Below are 26,314 nucleotides of genomic sequence, written 5' to 3'. Positions count from 1 at the left end.
CCCACTGACCAAAGTTGAAGTTTGTCCATCGAAAAGCATCTTCATCAAGAAAATTTTTGTCAAATTTAATATATAATTTTCTGTCATACCAGACACAAAGTTATCTTTGCAATGCTGTACGAAATCAACAGATTGTAAGTTGTCACAGAGAAACCTTTAACTGATAATTTCGACAACAAAATCTCATTGTTTACACACACATTTTTAGCAACAAAGTTTTCTTAGGCTTCCAATAACTTCTGTCTAACATATTGACATCATTGTTCATATTTCTTCCCATATCATCCATATTTTCATTTAAATTAGTTATGTGGCCCTATGTTTCAGTAACTAAATGACAAACTCTTTCTTCTACTGTTTTTTGTGCAGTTTGTAATTTTGCAGTAGCCTTCGATGACAGGCAGCCTCTTGAAAGAATTCATTTTCTAAAGCTATAACTTTATTTTCAACAGTTTCTACTCTTACATCAACACCCTTTCAGCCAGACTCTACCCAAGAATTTAGTTCTGAAATCAGACTACTAATTTGTTCATTGTTAGTCTTCTTGGCAGATTCTAAATGGTCACAATTTGCTTTCAGTGTACTTTATAGTGCTGCTTTTAAAGAAGCACTAGAGGATTGTATCTGAAATTCTGACTGGTCACTGTTGGATTTCATTTGGAGATTCCAATTGGTCACTGTTGGATTTCATTTTTACTGTCAAATTTTATTGTTGGATCCATGTTTCCTAAGTTTGAGCTTGTTTCTCCTATTTTTCCTAACATGGATCGCAATAATCAGTTCACATCTGGTTTTCTACCTATTTCTATATCGGTTGAGGTGTCAAAAATATGCTGACTTATATCTAAGAACCCCTTACTGCTTCACTTCCTGCTTCTTTATTTTCGTTCATTTTAACTCGATTAAAAAGTACTTTACCCCAAAGAATGCTGAGTTTGATAAACTTTGTGCACTTACTTGCCTTTCCTTCCGTAGTTTAGTGTGAAGGTCTTCTGATTGTTTCTTGAATTTTGTTTGTTCATGATGTGTCAACCAGTAAAATTCTCTTTCGATTTACAAGCAAAATTCCATGCTTCTTCATAGCATTTTATTATGGGCATCATATATATGCTGAACCTAGGTGACTGAAATGCTAATCATTTCTGCAGAACATACTATATGTATAGAACTACTACATATATAGGACGTTCATATTCGCAGGATATGTACATCAGTACGCTTTGCAGAAATGATTAGCATTTCAGTCAACTCATTTCAGCATGTGTCCTGTTTCCTAGTGGGCACAGGATCCGCCACCAGCCCTGATAACTTGTTCCATGTGTGATGGCATCGACGTGTATAAGGCGCAAATGGCGTCCAGTGATACACCCATCCATGCTGCATTCATCGGTTCCTAACTTCATCTGTGGTGGTTGGCATTGGGTCACTGTGCTGCAGCCGTCGTTTCACATTATCCCACATATTTTCGCTTGGCGACATGTCTGGTGATCTGGCGACCCAGGCCAAAGACTGAAATCCTGTGACAACAACAAGGCACGTGTTTATGCAGCAACATGTGGTAGTTCATTACCTTGCTCAAAAATGGCGTCTGGGGTGTTGCGCAGAAACGGTGTGGTTATGGGTCGCAGGATGTTACTCACATAGGTCACACTGGTCGCAGTGCTCTGGGCATGCACCAAATGTGATTTGTGGTTGTACCCAATTGCACCTCACACTATAAACCCTCGAGTAGGCACTGTATGTCTTGTGCGAAAACGGTCACTGTTACGCTGCTCCCCCTTTCTATGGAGAACCAAAATGCGGCCATCATTTTCAAACAAACAGAACCCGGATTCGTCCAAAAACACTATCTGTTGCCATTCCTGTTCCCAGTGACTTCGTTCCATACAACAATGCAGCCGTCTAGCATGTTTCTGAACATTCGACAATGGTAGGCGGAGAAGTGACGACGTCCGCGAAACCCATGCCGTAATAGACGGCGGCGGTCGGTCACTCCCGGTAGGGTACGATGTGTTACACTTAGTGTGTTTACATGGGCTTCCAAAACCGGAACTCGTAAATCGATTTCCGAGTTCCGCTTCTGGTTGGTCATGTAAACACTCCACAATCGAATCTGGAAATCCACTTCTAGTTGTTGGTTTTCCAGTTCCGCAAGCGGTTTTCGTGCCCATGTGAATGCTCAACCGATTTTGAAGCGGTATTGGACTGTCAGATTGCTTGCATTTCTTGTTATCTGTGAAATGTCGGGAAATATGGCCGAAGCAAACGCTTCTTCAGCGAAGAAGAAATACTGGACGGAGCAAGAGGTGATCCATATGCACTATCTAATAGAAGAAAAGCACATATTACATTTGTTGGATGGCAAGAGATTCAAGAATGAGGATATTTTTGCTGAGCTGGCAAAGCCATGGCTGACGCCGTCTATACACGTACACCAGATCAGTTAAGGTTGGTTTACTTTTTAGATAACAATAATATACGTGATTTAAATCTAAAAACTTTATTTGCGTTTAAATTGGTTGTAACTCGCAATGTTACTGCATTTCAGATCGAAGTGGAAATCTCTGAAGAGAGACTTCAACGATGCCAAGAGGCGAAATACCGTAAACGGTAATGATCGTTCGGATTTTCCGTTTTACGCTGAAATGCCAAGTCTCCTTCACGAGAGGCCGTCAGTTTTATTGCTAGAACGCGGTGTAGATTCTACACCATGTGGAGAAGGTAAGAGTTGGGCTATAGTAAGGATTCAGCAGTTGTGTTACTTTTATATTTATGATATTAAATAAAACGCTACATCGTACATTTCTTTATTGTACAGAATCTGCAGAAACGGACACATAAACCGAAACTTCAACATCAGAACCGCTACATGAGGTTGCATTTACAGTTTCTACAGGTAACTCGCCGAATTTTACGGTGTTTGCAACCAGCAGACCAGCAAAAAGCGAATGCTGCTTACATTTGAAAGCTTGAAAATGAGTTTTGTGAGTGATAGACATCAGTGGATGTCTTCATGGTGTCACTGTATATCTATTGGTTGCAGTGGCTCATTATAATTACACAGTGCTCATATTATATTACTTTGTGACCCCCCCCCCCAAAAAACTTGCATTTTTCATTGTTTCTGTATAGTGTGTATGTGCTTAATAGGCATAAAATGCTCATAATTTACGTGACCATAACCTATTATAATTTTTCTGTTTGACGATGTTATAAATTTATTTCACCAACTCAAAGCAAAATTCACACATTCTGAACTAACCTAGATCTTGGGCTACATTACAGGCTACACTGGTTTCAAAACCAAGATTTCAGTGGGACAGGTTGAGGGGGATTGGGATATCACACTCCAGGTGGCATGCTTGCTTAGTATTCATTCACATTTTGCTGCAAAGCCTACAGGGTGAGTCACCTAACATTACCGCTGGATATATTTCGTAAACCACATCAAATACTGACGAATCGATTCCACAGACGAACGTGAGGAGAGGGGCTAGTGTAATTGGTTAATACAAACCATAAAAAAATGCATGGAAGTATGTTTTTTTAACACAAACCTACGTTTTTTTAAAAATGGAACCCCGTTAGTTTTTTTAGCACATCGGAATGTTTTTTTCCTCATGCGGATATTTTCAAGTCACTCGGATCCCTCAAAATGCTGCAATACAATTATGTTGCACCAGTGATCACTTCACACTTTCTTCCACAACACTGCACGATCTCGGTGAGTGCAAAATATACGTTTCTGGTGGAATATATTGTGTTGATAATATTCGGAGGCATCGCCTTTTAAACAACCTCCTCATCCTCCACCACACAAGTTCACTCGCGTTTATGGTTCAAATGTCTCTGAGCACTATGGGACTTAACATCTGAGGTCATCAGTCCCCTAGAACTTAGAACTACTTAAACCTATCTAACCTAAGGACATAACACATGTGGCGACTATCGACTCTACGACTGATATATCTATGCCATAGCAGGCTCTCTGACCCACGCGGACCTTGTTGTTCACTGCCATATTGTTTCCCATTCTGTTTTGTGCTGCCGACTGTATAAGACGTTGTAAATATTCATGCATAATAAAGTTGTATTAATATATGTCGGTGTGTTATTTAATGATCGCTGCCGCTCCGCGTTTCAGGAATAACCACATTGGTGACCCCAATCAATTCGCGAGTGCTATTAACAGTGATTTGTATTGTGCTACGAACAATGTTTCAACAACCGTTCAGTCCCTGTGATCCGACTTCTCAGACGCAGTTTTTCTAAGTGGAAAATGAACCCATACCGGAAATCACGCCGCAGTTTCAGTGCCAAAGTGAACTCCGCTGTCAACCGGATTTTAACCTACGTGGCCCCGAGATAACTTCAACGGTTCCCGCTTGGCCGTCGCAGCACGTTCCCACGCCTACGGCTGCCTCACGACCGTTCGACTGCATTCTGCTTATCGACGCCCCAGCGCCTGCCGTTCCTGCTCATCTTCTGCACCCACACATGACGCCTGCTCTACAGCCGCAGACTGCGCAACTCTCCACGGACATCTTACAACCGCTCGGGTATGATGCAGCGGCGCCTCCCACTCCGCGCGCCATCCCGGCTCCTGTTCGTCTTCCGCACGTTTTCCCGACGGTTTCGTCCGTCTCTGCCACGTCGGTTTCAACCGAGCCCGCTACACTCCCGCACCCGTTGTTACCAGCTCCCGCATGCCTACCGCCCGCTCCGGGGGCGGCACCGGCCGCCCCACCCGCGCTGGTCTACGACGTTCCATCGACTTCCGCGCCGGGTTCTTTTGCTTGGCAAACACCGGTCGCGTGCTCACCAGTCCGAACTGCACCTGTTTCCACGGTACTGGAGAGTCTTCCGTACCCAACCGTGCCCCCACCAGCCGGGGCCCCAGCAACTGTACCTGCCTACTCTATGCAACTGAACTCACATGTGAAGACTGAATTCTCTTCTTGCACTCCTGCTGCTTGTAAATCGTGTGGTTTTGTCCCTAATAACCAGATTAGTACAGCTACTGTGTGCCAGTCTCCTGGTGCCTACAATCCCGATTTGACACCACTCTACACTGCTACACCGTCTGCACCTCCAAGTAGTGTATCCGCTGCACCGACCGTCCAGCCCTACAAATGGAGAACCCTAAGACATGGTTTGCATTAGTGGATAAAATGTTGGACATTCACGGCGTCCTAGACGACAGAGTCCGATTTGTGTGCCTTCTTAATCACCTGCACGATCACACGGATCTTATTAGTGACCTACTGCTTTCGCCTCCCGTGCAGAATAAGTACGAATTTGCTAAAGCTTGTATCGTTGAACGCTTATCCCATCCTCCTGCTGAGTCGACCCAACGCATTATCCATGAGGAACACATTGATGACCGTATCCCGTCACAGCTGTGGCGCCCCTTATGCGCCCTTATGGACACAGACTTTCTACCAGACGTCGCACTTTGGACAATTTGGCTACTTAAACTTCCTTCTGAGCTACAACTGCAGCTATTGTCCCATGTCTCTGAGCCCCTCGAAGCACGCCTGCGCATCGCCGACCGTGCGTATAGCATCATTCAGCACCAATACCTCCAGCATTCGAGTCCGGCATCCACCTCCCCCATGCATTATGCAGTAACAGAAGCCAAGCCTACCCACGGCCGCAGCAAGACACGCGCCTCGCTGTCAGCGCAAACAACGGCCCCTCCACCCTGTGGTTTGCCCGACTGCACTACCTACTTTTACGTTGCCGCCCCAACGGTCACCGGAGACGGCCGAGCGAGCACCTGAGTACACTCCGGCCGCGCAGCTGGCCACCTCACCACCCAGCCATGCTCCTGCACCGAAAGCTGGCTCTCCTTATTGCTGGTTCCACACTAACTTTGGTGACGCGGCTCGCAACTGCAAATCCTAGTGCGATTTCCAAACGCTTATGGCGGGCACGTCTAGGCGCCATGTCCCGCCGCACTGCCTCACGGCGCCTACCGGCATCTCGTCCGACGCCTGCTGCACTGTCATCTGCTTTGCACCTCTTCGTCGAGGATACCAACACCGAACTTCGTTTTCTGGTGGACATTGGAGCCGACATTAGTGTTATCCCACCCTCCTTCGCTCCTAACATAGATCCCTTATCTGCACCACCACCGATAGCTGCTAACAGTTCCCCGATTCTGGTGCTAGGTTCCTCACATCTCCTGCTTAAATTTGCCCCAGATCAGGTTTTCCCCTGGACATTTTACGTCACGGAAGTTGATGCACCTGTACTGGGCCTCGATTTTCTTCATCATTATGCCCTCTCCCCTAATCTGCAAGCCGGCTGTCTGACTCACATCTCCGGTTCGAGTGTTCCTGGTGCGTCACAACATTCCCCCCCTCAGCTCGAAGTTTCTACTGACTGTTCACACTCTGCCCTTTCATAGTGTATGTCACTTTCTGCAAACCTTTCTTCTGCTCTGTCAGCTTTCTTGCGCGAGCGTTCAGACGTCGATGCGTTGCGCAGTCAGAATGTCGACCTGCGTGTTTGCATTGATGAAGTCTATGCACAACTGTTGCAGACACAGTAGCAGCTTCTGCAACTCCGCACACCCACTCTTGCAATCGTGGACACGCTTCCTCAGCCTGGTCATTCTTCTGCAGCTGCGACCCCATTAACGGTTTGGGCAGCCTCTGCCCCTCCCCCATTTTACCCTACCTCCTCTGCCCCTACCCCTCCTGCCACTACCCATCCTGCCACTAACCTCTCTGCTTCTCACACGTTTTTGCGTGCAATTGCCAATGGCACATGCCCTGGAATAAACACGACTGATGGACCCCCTGTGCGGCATAAGGCCTAAATGTGCAGAAACTTCGCCATGCTAAAGACATTGTTAAAGATCTTTTGGATTCCAACATTCTCTGTCAATCTGATAGTAACTGGTCGTCACCTATCCGTCTCCTGCCGAAGAAGGACGGTACTTTCTGCCTCTGTGGTGACTACCATGCTCTTAACGCAAACACTACCATCGATAACTACCCTATCCCCCACATTCAAGATTTCACTCAGATCTTGCGTGGTTCCCAGATCTTCTCCGTTCTCGATTGTAGCAAAGCATATCATCAGATTTCCATGTTCCCCGACGATATCCCCAAGACAGTCATAATCACTCCATTTGGCCTCTTTGAGTACTGTTCCATGCCATATGGTCTCAAAAACGCCGCACAGACATAGCAATGCTTCATCGACTCACTGTTGTTTGACCTCCCTTTTGCCTATGCCTACTTAGACGATATACTGATTTTCTCTTCCTCACCTGAGGAACACACGCTCCATCTTTCCAGAGTGCTTGCACTGCTCGCTGCTAATGGAGTGGAGATCAACCATGAGAAGTCTCAGCGTAGCAGTCCTGAGGTCACCTTCTTAGGTCACACAGTCACAGCCGAGGGAGTCTGCCCTACCTCCTCTCGGGTTGAACACATACTTAGCCAACCGAGCGAGGTGGCGCAGTGGTTACACACTGGACTCGCATTCGGGAGGACGATGGTTCAATCCCGCGTCCGGCCATCCTGATTTAGGTTTTCCGTGATTTCCCTAAATCGCTCCAGGTAAATGCCAGGATGGTTCCTTTCAAAGGGCACGGCCGACTTCCTTCCAATGAGACCGATGACCTCGCTGTCTGGTCTCCTTCCGCAAAACAACCAACCAACCAACTTAGCCTCCCTCCCTCAGAGTACTTTGCTGAACTTCACGGTTTTCTAGGCATGGTGAACTTCTACAGGCGCCACCTGCCCTATGCTGCATCTATCCAGATGCCTCTGACCGACAGTCTGGCGGGTAAGGATACTAAAGGCAAACGCAAATTCGTTTGGACACTGGAGATGGCCGATTCATTGAAAAATCTCAAAACCGCTCTCTCTATAGCTGTCACACTCGCTCACCCTGCTCCTGACACACCCATTTCTATTACAGCTGATGCAAGCGACACTGCAATTGGCGCGGTCCTTCAGCAATATGTATTGGATACTCCTCAACCCCTCCGTTTCGTCTCCAAGAAATTAACCAAATCCCAGTCCTAATGGTCGGCCTTCGACTGTGAACTCCTCGCCCTGTACGAGGCGGTCAAATATTTCAGAGCCGATGTCGAGGGTCGCCCGTTCACGATTTATACAGATCACAAACCCTTGGCAGGTGCAACCAGTAACCCCTCACGCAATCTCCCCCCATGACGCTTCCGCCATATGGATTTCATATCCCAATATTCCACTGATGCACAATATATCCAAGGCACTGACAATGTAGTCGCTGACTACCTGTCTTGCATCAACATCATTACTACCCCACTTCACCTTACCGACCTGGCCCACCAGCAAATCGAAGTACCCCGATATTCGTGCCTTGCAAGAAGACACAACCTCTTCCCTCCAACTGGAACAACGTGCATTCCCCAGCACCACAGAACCGGTCTGGTGTGATATTTCCACTGGTAGCCCCCACCCTCTCGTACTCGCAGCTCTCCGCCGCTCAGATTTTGATGCACTCCACAACCTAGCTCACTCAGGCAACAAAGCCTCCACCAGATTGGTCACGGAAAGGTATGTGTGGCCCGGTGTTAAACATGATTGTAGGATGTGGGCTCGCACCTGCTTACCGTGTCGGAGAGCTAAAGTGGGCCACCATGCACTTCCTCCGCCAGGCACTTTCGACATACCTAAAGGACATCTACGACATGCCCACATTGGTATTGTAAGTCCCCTCCCTCCCTCCAAGGGCTTTCGATATATCCTGTCCGTTATTGATAGGGTCACTGGATGAGTCGAGGCAGTCCCTTTGGAAGATATTTCGACTGAGTCTGTGGCTCAGGCCTTCGTTGCCACTTGGATTTCCCAATTCGGAAGCCCTACCTCACTGACCACCGACCAAGGTAGGCAGTTTGAATCACAGCTGTTCGCCTCCCTCTGTTCGTACTGTGGCGTCGCGAAGTTTCACACAACCGCTTATCACCCCCAGGCCAATGGACTTCTGGAGCACTGGCACCGCATGCTTAAAGCCGCACTTATGTGCCACGGTGGCCAGTGGTCTGACGCTCTCCGCTGGGTTTTGCTAGGCCTGCGCACCGCATACAAAGAGGACTTGCAAGCCTCCCTCGCCGAGATCCTTTACGGGGAGCCTCTGGTTTTACCAGCCGAATTTGTCGAGGATACGCTGCTACCAAGTACTTCCGAGCTCCCAGCACTTTTCGAGAGCGTCCGAGGGCACATCGCACTCATCAAACCTCCCTTACCCTCTGCCCACTGTAGGCCTCGTGTGTTCATGCATAAGGAACTGGCCACATGTGAATTTATCATGTTACGGGCCGACACAGTATGGACAAACCTGCAGCCTCCCTACACCGGTCCGTTTAAAGTCCTGTCCCAAGGCCCTTCCACATTGTCAATACTTAACAACGGCAAACCAGTAATTGTTTCACTCCACCGGGTTAAACCTGCATGGACCTTGCAGGAGCACTGTGCAAGTGACCCGGACGTACACGACACCTGCCCTCCCTCCCAGGAATCCCATCATGATTTGGACGGGCCCACCACCCCTCCCCTCCTTCCTCCCCCCTTGCAGCATACATCACAGGCCGGACGACCGGTGGTTCCACCCCGTTGGCACAGTGATTATGTCTTAGCTTCAGTCGAGCTTGCTACACCTACTCCCAAGTGTCGTGCATGTGATTTCACTGTGGACAAGTGCTTTTGTGACCATCAAGTGTCCCAACCCCACCGGCCTGGCACAGGACTTGACGTACCACCGTGCTCTGCACTGAAAGGGCGGGGGGGGGGGGGGGGGGGGGCTCTATGGCTACTATCGACTCTATGAGTGATATATCTCTGCCATAGCAGGCTCTCTGACCCATGCAGACCTTGATGTGGGCCGCCATATTGCTTCCCATTCTGTTTTGTGCTGCCGACTGTATAAGACGTTGTAAATATTCACGCACAATAAAGTTGTATTAATGAATGTTGGTGTGTTATTTAATGATCGCCACCGCTCCGCGTATCAGGAATAACCACACACATATCCATGCCCAAGGCAGGATTCGAACCTGCGACCGTAGCGGCCGCGCGGTTCCAGACTGAAGCACCTAGAACCGCTCGACCACACCGGCCGGCTCACTCGCGTTTATTTGATATTCATATTCTCTCTTTATCAAAAACATAACAAATGCGCCGATCACATCAGTTACGAATGCTGAAGCTGCCATTCAGCTAATCATACTAGTACAAGCGACAAACACGACAGCTGACTGTCAGCGGCCACTTGTGTAAAACAAATGACGACCGGAAATCCGATTTTCGACAGGGACAGCAAAACCGATTCAACCCGCGCATTTAAACGCGACACCGAAAAACGGTTTACGAGATTCGGTTTTCGTCTTCCGGAAAGTGTGTCACATGTAAACGTAGCAACTGTTCCGCTGTTGCGCCTGAGCCAAAGAGGATGCAGATCTGTCCACACACTCCGCTGCTCGACTCGCTGCAGCCCCCGTCGTCTGTCGCTCGCCTACGTCACACTGCTCGCTGCGGGTCGCATCGTCGCTGTCGCTGGTCTCGCTCGCCATGTCCGGACGCGGAAAGGGAGGAAGAAGCAAGACTGCAGCCGTGGCCAATCTCCTGCTCACGTTAGCTGGCGACCGCCGCGACAACAAGAACAGGACGAGGAACAATAAGGAGCGGTGCTACCGGTGCCAAAAGATGGGGCACCTAGCCAAGACATGCCAGAATACAGCTGTATGCCTGAAGTGTGCGCACGCGCACGACACATACGGCTGCTACTTGCGCAAACTGCGGCGGTATGCACGCTGCTGACTCGCCCGAGTGCAACTACGTGAGGACATAGATGCAGCAGAAGAGGGTCACCACACGAGAAGAGGTGGCCCGTGAAGACAAGGCGGCCGCCCCGCCCTTCCACCAAGGACGGGTAAGTGGGACGTGCCGCCGAGATGAAGACAATGGTGGCCTCGGCGAAATGTTGCGGAAAGCCACCGACGAAGCAACTGCCACTCCCAAAACTGCCTTCGCGGAAGAGAGGGGAGCTCTGGAAGCTGAGGTGGAAGAAGTACGTCGCCTACACCCGGAACTACGCGATGCACGACTGCAAGTGATGTTGATGACCAGCAGGCGCACAACGCTCCACTGGAAGAGACGCAAGAACCGGCATCCACCGATAAGGGAGATGAATAAGAGGTAGTACCGCCTCTGTCTGCGCCATGGCCGCTACTGAAAAAGGATACCGTGCAGCAAGTGCTGGAGGTTATCGCGCAAGCAATACGCGATAAAACATTCCTATTTCAGATCTATCCCTACCCTTATACCCCATCTAATATCCCCAAACCTTCCCTTCCCCATAAGCCATACGTATTCGGTTGGGAAATCACCAATTTGACCACCATCATCCCCAAGAAGGACCTATGCCTGATAAACAGGCATCCAGTTTTCACAGAACGTTACTAGCGTTATATCATCGATGTAACGCCGAGAATCAAACAGAACAAGAAGACACTTCCCTCATAAGGTCGCTAGCCTTTCTAGCACTCCTAGTAATTCATTCCTGTCTGCTCAGACCAGTCCAATGCCACTCCAATAGTCCCAGAAACCAATCTCAACCCAGTACCAGTGCAGTACATGTCCAAGGACAACAAACTCTGTCATGTAGACAATCTCTAGGGAGGTTGGCATCACGAGAGCAGAGAGAGAGACGGAACTCATGCCGTAATAAACATCGGCGGGCTGTCACCCCCGATAGTGTCCGATGTGTTACACTGTTGCGCGAGAGCTGTGGAGGATGCAGATCTGTCCTGCAACGCCACTTGGATGAGGTGTCGATCTTCTTGTGGGGCAGGGGGGATGGGGGAGGGCAGTCTGGGTGGTGCGACCTGACGCATCTCGTCGTGTTCTACGGCACCTCCGTGAACCATTCTGCACACACCCTTTGCACTGCCTAAACGCTTCGTCCCACACGAGCAGCAGTTTCCTGGCTGGATACATTACATTCTCTCATCCCAACATTGTGCCCTCTTTTAGACTCACTGATTTGATCGTACAGTTAAGACATATGTCTGCGAGGCATCCAGCACTTCTGCCCAAGTCACACTGATCCATTACCTTTGGATTACAGCGACAACGAGAGCTGGAGGCACATTATACCTGTAGGTTGTGTTGCGCCGCCATATCGATGTTAACCTCGAACCCGCTGGTCGACATGGTTCAAATGCTGCTCATTTCTTCAGAACATACTAATGTACATGTCCCGTGAATATGAAAAGAAGTCGTTCAAGGTGTTCTGTTTTTTTTCTGAATACAAGTGGATATTCTTGTGATATTTATATATAATAAGAAAACTATTAGTGCTTCTGCCAAAAAAGTCTATGAATCCTGACACAAGCATGCACCTGTAATGATTGACTCCCAATGAAATAAATATAAAATGTTTACTTTTGCTGACATTGCATATGAGTGACCAGCACAGTAATGACACTGTAAGGGGAACCTCATCATATTTTATAAAAAAGTTGGAAATGGCTTAAGTGTGTAGGGGTGTGAGTGGTTTTAATTCCATCGATATGATCCTGGACTGTTTGTTAAGACAATATTGAGGCACTAGGTCTTTTTTTTCTAAATATGTGGTTTTATTCCCATTCAGTGTAAAACAATCGAAACTGACAGACACAGTACAGTATCACAAGAAAGAACATAGATTCAGAAAGATGTAAAATACTTGAGGACAGTTTCATTGTCTTTCTAAAACGCACACCTCCAAAGAGCTTCACATGATGTTATCTCTTTCAACAGCAAAACGAGTCTGCCTACAATTGGAGCCAGTCAAGAAAATATAAACCATTCTTATTGTTCACGAAGTTGCCAACATGTATTATGAGCGAAAGCATTGTTTATGTAACTTCCATGTTAAAATCTGGAGTCAATTGTAATTTATGAAATATTTTTCATAATTATTAATTTCTTTGAGTATTTTTGAAAATAACAGTGGATGATAAAGTTTTTAAGTTATTGAAAATATTCTTAAAGCTGTTAACTACAGATTATAATGAAGTGTTGGTTGGGTATCGATAGTATCAGAAGAAAAATATAAATGGTAACATATGTTTTGTTTAACGTTATAATTATATTGTAAAATGATAACAAAGGAAAGAGTTTTGTTTTATTAGCATTTGCTGTTTTTTATTTGTGAACTAATCTTTATAATGTAGCATCTCAATACATTACAATACTGTTTCTATACAGAGACGAAAAGTTATATTTGTGGCAAATTTGTTCCCAAGGGCTAGAGAACTTTGTGAACATCCATGTTTTAGGTAATATATAAATAAAAATGAATTCTGATCTGTCCAAAATTTAGGTGGTATCACAGATTTCTGAAACCAAGGAAAGTTCCATCAGGTCTTGATTTAATACAACATATACCATCTCTGTCTACAAATTCAGAATGCGTGAATCTAAGTGCAATGCCTCATACCAAATAGTGTACAGATGGCAAGGGATTCTCTATTCAAACTGCAGAACTTGTGACTGGATATCAATTCGGGTGAAACCAAAGGCTTAGTGAGAAGATTTAAAGCTATTAGCAAAGCTTGCAGTAGAATAATACAAAAACAGTCCCACACAAGTAGAAAGAAGCACTGAAGGATCGACATTCCCATCTTATTAATCAGGTGTCTGCACATTATTAAGAAATCCCGTAATTTAAAAATGGAAATGAGGATTTTACTCTATCTTATCATTTACTTTACTTTGTTGGTAATACCTCCTGTCACTGCTGAAGTAACATGGTAGTTCCTCTCAAGAGATTAAAAATGTGCTATGGTGATCAAAAACTGTGTATTCGTCAAATGCCACATTTAGTTGGACTGAGTGAGTTTTGACCTCTAAACCGACACCAGAGCTGCAGAATGGCCACTTCTGCCTCAGAATGGGTGCTCTATGTGATAGGATCTGCTAGTATGGCGAATGCAGAGACGAAAAAGCTTACTCAACAACAGTAGTATTTATTAATCGATACTTCGATACAGGAGGTCTATGACTGCAACCAGGAGCCAACAATGGCTAGAGAGCAGTGAGGCAGTTGAATGCTGTGACAATGTAACAGCTGCTATTGACATGTCACCTTCCTGACGCAAGAGGTAGTCAGGTCTACAGCATGCATGGTGAGGCTGCTGAGTAGTGAAAACTAGTCACTGCACAAGGCGGTTGGCAGGGGTGTGCAGACACCTCATGTTGAATGAGAATTCTAAGCAGTATGAGTTCGAAGCCCATAACCATCAGGGCTAACTGATGGCATGTAGGCCAGCGGCTTTACCTAGTTGGTGTTGCTACTCGATGAGGCTGCAGCTGCTTGGCCACACATTTAACCAATGACTGGCGTGGAGACTACCACAGCGCCAGTGGAGATAGGAAGCCCGAAGTGCTGCTGATGGCTGAGTGTAAGCACTTGTCTTGCCCCAGATGGGTGTTTTATGACACAAGCTCGCTTGCTATTGCTGGAGGTGCCGCCTTGTGCTACAGCATGCGCAATCCAGCTCACCCTTATGGTACACTGTCGTATTGTAGTATGCTATACCATCATTATTGTAGCACCCAGTTGCAGAATTATGCAGGTGACTGGCCTGCATATCCCGTCGCTGGTTTCAACGGCCTGCCTGAAGCTGATGCCATAATGTTTCCTTCCTTCTTGGGAGAATTTTGTCCTCAGAATTTCAGACTGCTTTCGAAGCTGTGAACTAGTAAAACAACACAGAAACTGCTGTGTCTACATTTTTTCCCCTGTTCCTTCGTTGCTTTCTCTCTCCACAACTCTTTACACTTTACACACTGTCAGTTCTTCTTCTCTACAAATTCCATCACTTAGTGTATGACGACTAATTCAAGCACAATGTTCCACCACTTCGTTAAAACCTTGTGTTCGATACCTTCGGTTGATAGCCAATCGATCAGGAGTGCAAGTGGCAGATGAGTCTGCCTTCATAATGATAATAGGCCGATACATGCGATGATCAAGGTTAAGAAACTTCAGCCGGCCTTTGTGGCCGAGTGGTACTAGGCGCTTCAGTCGGGAACCGCGCTGCTGCTATGCTCGCAGGTTCGAATCCCGCCTCGGGCATGGATGTGTATGATGTCCTTAGGTTAGTTAGGTTTAAGTAGTTCTAAGTCTAGTCCCATAGTGCTCAGAGCCATTTGAACCGTTTTAAGAAACTTCCCGAGGACGAAGTTTCCTTTACCGTGACCCATTGCTGCTATCCGCCTTGGTTTTCTTTAATATGCTGGATCATCTGTTCTGTGCTAATGCACTGCTTCTGTACTGCTAATAGTTTGTCGCGAGAACTAAGTATTGTAGAATCAAAGGTATTATTCAGGAGGGCTCGGTTTTCCGCTAGTAGTAGGCTATCTCAAGAGAATTATAAGGCGGATATAACAGATGGTACATTAGACTCAGACCTGTAATTTCTGTTATTCTTACATGAATCTGAATATTTGGTTGTGAGACGTCGCATTGTGTCGCGTTTAGAAGTATACTGCTGTTCCGTACTTTCAGACATACTGTTTCCCCAGAGTGTCAGTGCTCCTTGCAAGTGGTGATAGCTATAATTGAGCCATACACTGAGTACACACAGTCAGGACCTACAGTCTGGAATATGGATGGATTGTATTTGAAAGCACAGCAAGCTTCGTTTCTTACCTATACAAATGTGTATTACTACTTTCCATAATGCTGTTCCATGGAAGTCTCACGTAATTTCATATAAGTCAGAACTTGATTTGACTTTATCAGCAGAAAATGGCAAACGTTTTCGTAGTGTAAGACAAAGCTATTACCCTAGTATGAGGTCACTATAATGTTTGAATGGCCTTGAAAGTACGTAGCTGGAAGCAAAGCAACCCCCATTTCTTACCTGTACGGATATGTATTACTGCTGTTCAATATACTTTCAACTAATCCAAAACCCTTGAGGTTCCTGTTTCAGGCATGGGCAATTACTGTTCGATATATCAGCAAAAAGCATTTGCAGGTGACAAGCCATCTGATTGTACTGCTATCCTAATCGAATTCCAAGCCTGTGAACGTATACAGATGAATGGTGAACTACTGAAACTGCTTTTTGCAGGCATAAGATGTTGTTAATGCCAACGTCGTGGGAATAATATTGTTTACTTTAGTAACTGTTGTCGACAAGTGCACTTTATGTTGTAAATTGGATCAACTTTAGTGACGATGTGTGTTTTCCAATGTTATAGAACCAATTTTGAAAAAGTTGAGATCGTTTGGATACTTATAACCATGACGCTAATTTACAAAAAATTCAGATTATTCAAATACTCTTGAACATAACGCCAATTTATGCAAAATTCAGGGTATTTGAATAGTTTCAAACGTAACTCAAATATAGGTTGTTAGGATACTCTTTAACATAACATTAACCTGGGCATGATTCAGATCATTCAGACAATATTTTACATGATACAAATCTGTCCAAAATTCTAATATTTCAGATACTTTTGAACATGGCGTCAGCAGTGCAGCTAGGGATGTCCTGGCACAGCCCACACTGTTGCTATATTCGCCCCCCTCCCTCTCCCCCTACCTCATGATGACATTGACGATATCATGCAGTGTTCCCTATTGGCCTATGTGTAAAATGACGGGAAATTCAAAGATCGGCAGGAAATTCAAAATAGCCTGGATCTCCCAGCCTCCCACTCCTGTATGTCAATGTAGGAGCAGGGTACTTATCCTAAGTGTAACTTGGCGAGGAATTAAAAAATCCAAGATTGACAATTATTCTATTAACTGAATTTCTAAGATGGTGGATCTCAGGATACTGGCAAAGGCTCTATGACTTCAGAATCCAAGATGGTCAACTACAGTGGATGATCTGGGATACTGTCACAGACTGTGATATCAGAATCCATGATGGTGGATCTGAGAATACTGGCCTAGGCTCTATGAGATCAGGATTCAAGATGGCGATTCAAGGTGGCGGACCTGGGGATAGTAGCAGTGGCACAGCCTCCATGAAATGGGAATCCAAGGTGGTGGTGCTAGGGATACTTACAGAAGCTCTATGACATCAAAATACAAGATGGCAGGCCTAGGACTCTGGTGAATGCTTTAAGATATCATCCTAGATGGCGGACCTGAGGATACTGGAACAGCCTCTATGATGTCAGAACCCGAGATGGTAGACCTGGGCATACTTGCAGAGGCCCTATGACTTGAGAACTCAAGATAGCGATCTATGATGGTGTACCTTAGCATTCTGGTGCAAGCTCTATAACGATAGAATCCAAGATGGCGGATCTGGGGACGCTGGCACACACTCTATCATATCAGAATCCAAGATGGTGTACTTGTTGGATACTGGCACAGTCTGCAAAGTTGTCAGATCACTTGTGCTAAGGGTGGCATTCAAGATGGTGCACATGGTGGATACTAGCAGAGCCTACATGGTTGCCAAGTCACTTGTGTACTAAATTTGGAATCGTATCATGGCGACCACACTAGGGAGTTGCCCCTTTTCTGGTCTCTGGACACACTGGTCGAGAAGTTTGCACTGCCAGATGCCACGTGAAAGAAGTCAACTCACCCACACTGCTGGAGGGCCAGAGGCCATGAGCACTGAGTTCCACTTGTTGGCATGTGACAGCTAAGCACACAAGGATGGTGCACACATACTGCTGTCTTGACCACTTAATGCAAAGGGCAGGATAGTAGCTCGAATTCCCATCGTTAGTACGTTGTCCGTGATGGCACTGCAGACACAGTCAACCTCAACAAAGTTAAAATAGAGAGGAAACTATAACATTCAAGACTTACATTTATATTTCAATCCACATTAAGAAATGAGGGTCATTCAAAATTCACCTAAGTTTAAAATCACCAGTAGTCCGCACATATATCATGTAGTACCATATTATTTCAAAAGTCTCAGACTAAAAATAATCTGGAGGTACACTCTCATCCAGTTGTGAGAACGCCGGCCGCGGTGGCCGAGCGGTTCTAGGCGCTTCAGTCCGGAACTGCGTGACTGCTATGGTCGCACTTTCTAATCCTGCCTTGGGCATGGATGCGTGTGATGTCCTTAGGTTCGTCAGGTTTAAGTAGTTCTAAGTTCTAGAGGACTGATGACCTCAGATGTTAGGTTCCATAGTGCTCAGAGCCATTTGAACCATTTTTGGTGTGCGAACTTGCGCAAATGGTTCAGAAGCAAAAAAAGAAAACGGTCAGGTTGTATGTCCGCAAAATTCACCACAAAAAATTTATGTGCCAGGTATTAAAACTGACAATAACATGCCTTGGTCATAGTCAAGTGGACATACTGCCATTTTTTTCTTTATTGTAATTTTATTCCCCTCATCCCAAATGGCTGTGGTGGGGGTTACTGTCAGCAGAACAGCATTCCACACTTCAACCAACTGCTTTTAAAAAATATAACTAACACGGAAAACAAGTATTACTAAAAGGTGAAAAGTTTGCAACAGTTTTTAACAACTTTAAAAGGTTGAATTATGTTGGTGTTTGCATAAAAAAATAAGACTGTTGTGTTTATTTGTGGTTAGGGTGAAAGGACTAAAAGTAAAAAAGCCACTCGCAAAATACATACATTTAAAAACGCATCACAGAAGGATGACATTCCTTTAAGAGTTAGCACTTCACTTTCTCTTAAAAGCTGGCAAACCTGCCCTGGGAGAAAAGGATTTATGGAGGAAAGAATGTGTTCAGAAGGGTTAAGGGTAATGGATACAAAATAGATGTGCATTTGTAAGATACGAAAACTGTGGAGGTGGTAGGTGTAAGAGTAGGTAGTGGGAGGAATCTGGTGGGTGGCCCAGACCATAATACTGGAAGGGGTTAGGGTGGAGAGAGGTGGATAGGGCAGAAGAAGGGGGGGGGGGAAGCCCTGATGTGGAGTGAGATAGCAGGATAGTAGGGTAATTGTAGTAGACAGGACAGACAGATATTGGGAAAGATCTCATTGTCTGGGAGAGGGAGTCAGTTAAAGTTCTGCCTGGGATAAGACGAAAAACAAGTATTATTAAAAGGTGAAAAGATTGCAACAGTTTTTGACAACTTTAAAAGGTTGAATTATGTTGGTGTTTGCATAAAAAAAATAAGACTGTTGTGTTTATTTGTGGTTAGAGTGAAAGGACTAAAAGTAAAAAAAAAAAAAAAACACTCGCACAATACATATATTTAAAAATACATCACATAAGGATGAAATTCCTTTAAGAATTAGCACTTCACTTTCTCTTAAAATCTGGCGAACCTGTGTGTATAGGTGTCAGGATGGTGGGAGCATACCGGGATTGGTGAGCAGAGGGGAAACAATGGGATTATTGGAAATTAATTTGCAGATGGTGTAAGACACGCAGAGGTGTTTGATGTGGTCGAGTACGGGCGGCACTGTGATGAAGAGGATACACGTGGTAGAAGGTAAACGGATATGGAAAGTGAGGCGGAGTGCATAATGTTCAAAGATTTGGAGGGACTTACAGAACTTTTGGAGCAGATACCCATGCAACATTAGCATAGATGTAAGTAGGTCAGATCAAGGTTTTGTATGTGTTGAGGATAGTGGACGGGTGTAATGCCCAGGTTCAGCCAGTTAGTAGTTTTAGTAGTTTCAGTAATTTTCGTCTATTGTAGGCTTCCTGTTAGATGTTTAATAACTGAAGTTTCCATTTTGGTGGCCGGCTGAGGCCTAATTTAAGCTATTTTAGTCTATTAGTTAGCTGGATAGCTACACATAGACCTTCATTATCACGGCAGTGAGAGTGGAGGATGGTGTGGAGACTGACGATGTTTGCCTTTGAGGTGGCATTGAAGAGCTTGAGATAGGCATGAGGCCAAAAGGTGATGTGTGGGAATTTTAGGAGGAGGTCTGTGTGGAAGTTAGAGTTCATGGTTTTTTTAACAACTGAGTCTTTGTGTGGTATGTTTTAGGTGATGGGAATGTGTAGGAGGTACTTCTTGATTTCAAGAGCAAGGGACATGGTGTTAAGGAATCTGGGATCAGGATGGGACAGGATAAAGGAGTGAACAGCCAGGGAAGAAGATGCAGGAAGGGGAGGGGGGCAGAGTACATGTATTCAGTGGGATCAGGGTGTGTTTGGTGTTTCTTGGATACAGTGGTGAGAATGGGGTCTAGATTAGGGAGTTATTGTGGTTTTTTGGAGTTTGTGGAACGGAGGTGGGATGTGTCATGATGCTGGTCCTTCCATTTATCTTGAGTTGGTTGCTTGCTGAGTTTGTGGTAGGTATTGTGACTTCATGTATTGCCACATGAGCACTGTGATATGTGATTTTTACTGGTGTTGGAACAGGGGAAGTGGCTGGTGACTGACGTGGGGGATGAGCAAAGGACATGGTGGGAGGTGGGGAAGAGGTCGTGGGGAGGATAGGGAAGGCGAATTAAGTGATTGTGGTTGGACACAAGACTATGGGAAAGTCAGAGTGGAAGTAGGGTAGCGGATTGTAGGCTGCGTTCCATGTAATGACAGCTAGAACAGGGGAAGGGGTGGCATACATGACTGAGGTAGTAGGAGCGTCCATAGTGGAACAAGGGGACAGGTAAAAGTTAGTAGTTGGTTATTACCGGCGACAAAGAGTCGCCGAGATGGTAGGGCATGACAGCAGCGACGTCTGGAGCGACGTAGTGATGATGACAGTGGATAAAGGTGGCAGCAGCAATGACGAAGTTGGAGGCAGCGAGTCGACTACAACAGTGGCAATGGCGAGATGAGAGACGACTGTAATGGGACGGAAGCGACAGGGGCGCTGTGACAACAAAGACGACGATCCACAGGGCGAGTTGAGGATGATGATGATGACGAGCGCCGGCCGGAGTGGCCGAGCGGTTCTAGGCGCTGCAGTCTGGAACCGAGCGACCGCTCCGGTCGCAGGTTCGAATCCTGCCTCGGGCATGGATGTGTGTGATGTTCTTAGGTTAGTTAGGCTTAACTAGTTCTAAGTTCTAGGCGACTGATGACCTCAGAAGTTAAGTCGCATAGTGCTCAGAGCCATTTGAACCATTTTGATGACGAGCACACAGAAGGAAACTGGAAGGTGCAAGATAGACACACTGTAATATTTCTGGCTTAGTCAGCCGTCATATTAGGCTCCAAGAAGCTGTTCCCAGAGCAGTGGAGATGCCTGAAGTATATAGATGACGAAATGTGGTGTGAGGTACCTGTGACAGATGTTAGATTCAGTACCATTCCCGTGAGAAAGACCGCCTGCTTAATGCTACTGCTCTGTGATTGAGTGCTGTGTTCGGAGCAAGGGTGCCAAAACATTAAAGTACAGTTATTATTATTAGTTAAACTACTCATTGGAATGACTTCACTTTTTAATGTAAATATCTCTCAACAGCTGACTATCAATCAGTCATTTTAGAATTATTAAAAAGAATTTAAATCAAAGACAAAAGACTGACGAAATTGCAGACGAAGCACTTCGGAAGCGTTCGGGTCACGCCTTTTCTGGTATGGTGCACGAAGTGCTTCGGGCTGTTCGTCACTCTGGATTAGGCAGTCGAGAAGAACAGACATGTTGTCTGTCGTAGGATGTGTTTGCCAGTATTCAGTATTAAAAGATTCACACCGGTAGTCATGAGGCACAGACACGTGCCACAGATAGTGTAAAGATACATTTTCGTAAACGTTGTATTTGATCATGTACTTTGCTGTATCAGAAGGTGTTGTATTAAGATCATGAAGTCTTCTCGTGTGGCTATATTAAAATATGCGAGTGGCATTCCAAAGAAGTGATACATTATTTCAGAACAGAACCTCACTAAAAGTCAGTTTCAGCCTCAAGATACAGAACCTACGACTTGCATGCTGTTTTCTGCTCTGTGGACATCAACTTGAAGACAGCAGGTTAGTGAACTGTATCAGAACCTTCGTACTCCACACAGTGCAGTGGAAACAACTAGGCGCCTCACGTGTACTGCATGCACAGAACAAATGTGCTCAGTGACACGTTATCTGCGGTAATGGAGAGGACGTAAAGGAGTATGATCGTTATTAACACCAACAATCAATTCATTCTTCCATTCTTGCAGTACACGCAACAGGTATGAATATGAAGTGAAGGAGAGAGTACACCTACCAGTCTACGCAAGACAACAAAGTGTTGGGGACAGGGGCGCCCATAGAGGGCCAGTGGGGAAAGCTGCCCCTAGTGATAATGCATTCACTTTATGAACACGAAAATGGGTCTGTAACTACAGGGCCCAGATTTTTATGACCTAAAAGACCTGGAAAATTATCACTAAAATGACCTGAATATATCGATAATATAACGTAAAAATGATATCGTCACGTAGAGGAAGGTGTAAGTAGATTAATGAAGGTTTATTCAGCACTTGCACATACAAGAGCGCGGAGCGAACTGCCTCCGGCCAGAACACATACGGCATATACACAGTTACAGAACATTCCATTCTTTACATTTTTGGATACTTCTAGAATGTACTCGAACCGAATATAGAAATTAAAATTTTATACCTCAAGGGAGTTTTGAACTCACGACCCTCCCTGCAACCACTACACTACAGCGACATTTCTCCCTGCTTAAGAGAACAGCGTCTCGGTGTTACGTCCTCCTAGTCCGGGAACGAGTCATCGGCCCTGCATACTCCGACTCCCGATGACTGATGTTCGCCCTGGCGGTGATCTTAGAACTTCCCTTGCCACTACGTTCTTCGTCACCTTTCCGCTTGTTGCCTGTCGCTGGAGCTTCGAATTTACCCTGGGCTGCAGGATCCTTACAGGGCTTCATTTGAAGGACGTGGACCGTATCTCTGATCTTTCGTCGTCTTGTGTCGGGTTCGAAATCTTCAACTTCATTAGTAACATCAGACAACTGTCTTACAAACTTATAAGGTCCAAAGTAGCGTCTGAGGAGCTCCTCAGAGAGACCAAACTTCCAAACAGGAGTAAAGATCCAGACGAGGTCACCAGGCTGGTAGACAACAGGGCTGCTCGCGTCATACCTTCAACGATCGTTTTCTTGAGACTGCAGCGTGCGGAGTCGAGCTAACTGCCGAGCTTCCTCAGCTCTGGTTAACACCTGGCCGATGTAGTCGTCGTCCACGTCATCAGGGTGTATCGGAAACACAGTGTCCATCGTCGTCGTCGTCACCTCACGCCCATGCACCAGGAAAAATGGCGTAAATCCTGTGGTGTCTTGTTTGTCGGTGTTGTAGGCAAACGTCACGAAAGGTAGCACCTTATCCCAGTTGCTCTGCTCAACCTTGGCGAACATTGATAGCATGACTGCGTTCAGTAAGCCTGTTAGTTTGCCGATGGTAGGCAGTCGTTATGTGATAAGTAATGTTGCACCGACGGTTTATCTCTGTCACAAGATTCGATTCAAAATCTTTCCCGCGATCCGTAATTAAAGACCTTGCGGCACCGTGTTTTATTAGACTGTCTTCTACGATGAATTTGGCTACCTCGAATGCTTCTGTTGTTTTCACGGCTTTTGTAATGGCATACCGTGTCAGATAATCCAGCTATTGCCACTAGCAGACGTTGGAAATCGTCTGATGAGATCAATCCCAACACTCTGGAAAGGCGTTTCGGCTGGTGGAATTGGTATGAGTGGGCCAGGTGGTTTCTGAGGTACTGCCTTTCTCCTCTAGCACTCTCGACAGTGCGACACATAGTGGAGGACACCCCTAAATAAACCTGGCTAGAAAAATCTCTTGCGAATCCTATCGTATGTCTCAATAAATCCTGAATGTCCGGCCTCAGGTGTATCATGGGATTTCTGTAGAACATCTCAGCGCATGTGTTTAGGACTCACTTGTAGCCACCACTTTGCAAACGGATCAAAGTTTTCTGGCAAAGTAATCCATTAACTACCTTAAATTGTCTTTTCACATCCTCTGACCGATTTAAGGCAAACATAATTTGAGATATCTTGGCGTCCTTCTTCTGCTCAGCAGGGAGATCCTGGAGTGTAATGAGACAGTCACTATCTTAATCAAAGTCTTGATGGTCTTGCACGGGGTTTCTTGAGAGACAGTCGGCATCTTGATATTTTCTTCCACTTTTGTACACTACGGTAATGTCATACTCTTGAAGACGTAGTGCCCACCTGGTGAGTCGTCCTGTTGGATCCTTAAGACCTGTCAACCAACAAAGTGAATGATGGTCTGTAACAACTGTGAATGACCTTCCATAGAGATACTGTCGAAATCTGCACATGGCCCAGAGCACAGCAAGACAGTCTCTTTCTGTAGTTGAGTAGTTTCTCTCGGCTTTTGTAAAAGTCCTAGAAGCATAGGCTATAACCTTGTCTTTTCCATCCGAAATCTGCACCAGAACAGCACCGATCCCATACCCGCTGGCATCTGTGTGTAGTTCTGTAGGTGTTCTCTCATCATGCAAACCAAGTACAGGGTCAGTCGTCAGAGCTTTTCGCAACACATCGAAAGAATCTTGTTGAGCACCATCCCAGATAAATTTAGCATTGGCCTTTAACAACTCTTGGAGTGGTCTGGCTTTGATACAAAAGTCTTTGATAAAACGACGGTAATAAGAACATAATCCGTGGAAGCTTCTCACATCTCTAATACTTTTGGGAATAGGAAATTCCGTTATTGATCTCACCTTTTCTGGGTCTGGACGCACACCATTGTTTGACACAAGGTGTCCAAGTATTTTGATTTCTTTTGCTCCAAAGAGACACTTTCTTGAATTAAGTTTCAGTCCGGCTTGTTGGAGACACTTAAGAACGGCCCTCAGTCTTTTTATATGTTCATCAAATGTCTCTGAGAACACTATAATGTCATCTAAATAACAAAGACACATCGTCGACCTCAGGTGACGTAGAAGATTATCCATTATCCGTTCAAAAGTTGCTGGTGCATTACACGAACAAAACGGCATTGCCTTAAACTCATACAGGCCCTCAGTTTTCTCACGATCAGCCCCATCTACTTCGATTTGCCAGTATCGCGAGTACATGTCCATGGCTGAGAAAAACTTAGCCCCCTTCAGATAAGCTAGTGTATCGTCAATTCGTGGAAGAGGGTAAACGTCATTTTTAGTTATCTTATTAAGCTTCCTGTAATCAACACAAAAGCGCTAACTGCCATCCTTCTTCCTGACGAGAACCACTGGTGAGACCATGGGCTCTGCAAAGGCTGAATGATGTCATTCTTCATCATTTTCTCTACCTCGTCGCGAATTATTCGACGTTCTGTTGCTTATACACGTTATTCTCTCTGGCTTATTAGTTGATGGTCTCCAGTGCTAATCCGGTGCTTCACTGTCGATTTGTCCAATTTGCTCTTCACTTCTGGATTGAAGCATTCAGAGAACTCTTGAAGAATGACAAGTAGCTTCTTTTGTTGTTCCTTAGTGAGATCTGGTGATAGTCGAGCTAGAAGATCTTGTCTCGTAGTGGTAGCGCTAATTTCGCCCACAGACTCAGCTGTTCTGCAATTAACGGCTCAGCGTTTGCTATGCACATGTGTCTTGGAAGGATCTGCGGTTCTTGGTGACAGTTAACTATCCACAATTCAACGAATCCGTTCTTAAACGAGTCGACAGAGGCTGGGTTGACCAAGTTATTCTTCAGTGGTATGCTTCTCTTACATTCCACTAAAAGATCCATGGATCGATACATGGCATGACACATGACAGTTACCTCTCTAGCACTGACTGCAGGAATGATCACTTCATCCAGCACACACAGTCTCCACACACTCGGATGCGCATCTTCCTGTCCACAGTATCTCATCTCGTCTAGCATAATCTTCGAGCGCGGACAATCTATAATTGCCTGAGAAGCTTTCAGAAAGTCCCATACGAAAATGACGTCATGACTACACTACTGCAAGACGATGAATTCCAAGGGCTGTGTATGGCCACTTATACCCACACGAATGACACGTCTTCCTGTGGGTTTTACATATTTCCCATTAGCCACCTTCAGCAGAGATGATTTGCTGTCGACGAATACAGTTTTCTGCAACTGTTGACGGTACTTCTCCGAAATGACTGAATATGATGCTCCAGAGTCCACAGGTGCTTGGGCTGGTTGACCATCCATGAGGATATCGACGAAGTTTCCTGTCATTTTTGTAGTGATCGAAGGTGGAGGATTTTTCTCTTCGGCGGCCTCACCTCCAAGGAACGTAGCACCCTTTAGTTTTCCAGGTTGCGGCGGCTGGGTGATCTGCTGGAGCTTCTAAACTGCGATGGAAACCTTGGTCGGCGTGTTCGGGAGCGTCCTCTCCAGCGCCTAACTTGCGGCGATGGTGACCTACGTCGTC

The sequence above is a fragment of the Schistocerca serialis genome, chromosome 3 (genome assembly GCF_023864345.2).
Source record: "Schistocerca serialis cubense isolate TAMUIC-IGC-003099 chromosome 3, iqSchSeri2.2, whole genome shotgun sequence".
Taxonomy (NCBI): Eukaryota; Metazoa; Arthropoda; class Insecta; order Orthoptera; family Acrididae; genus Schistocerca; species Schistocerca serialis.
This window is presented reverse-complemented; position numbering follows the sequence as displayed.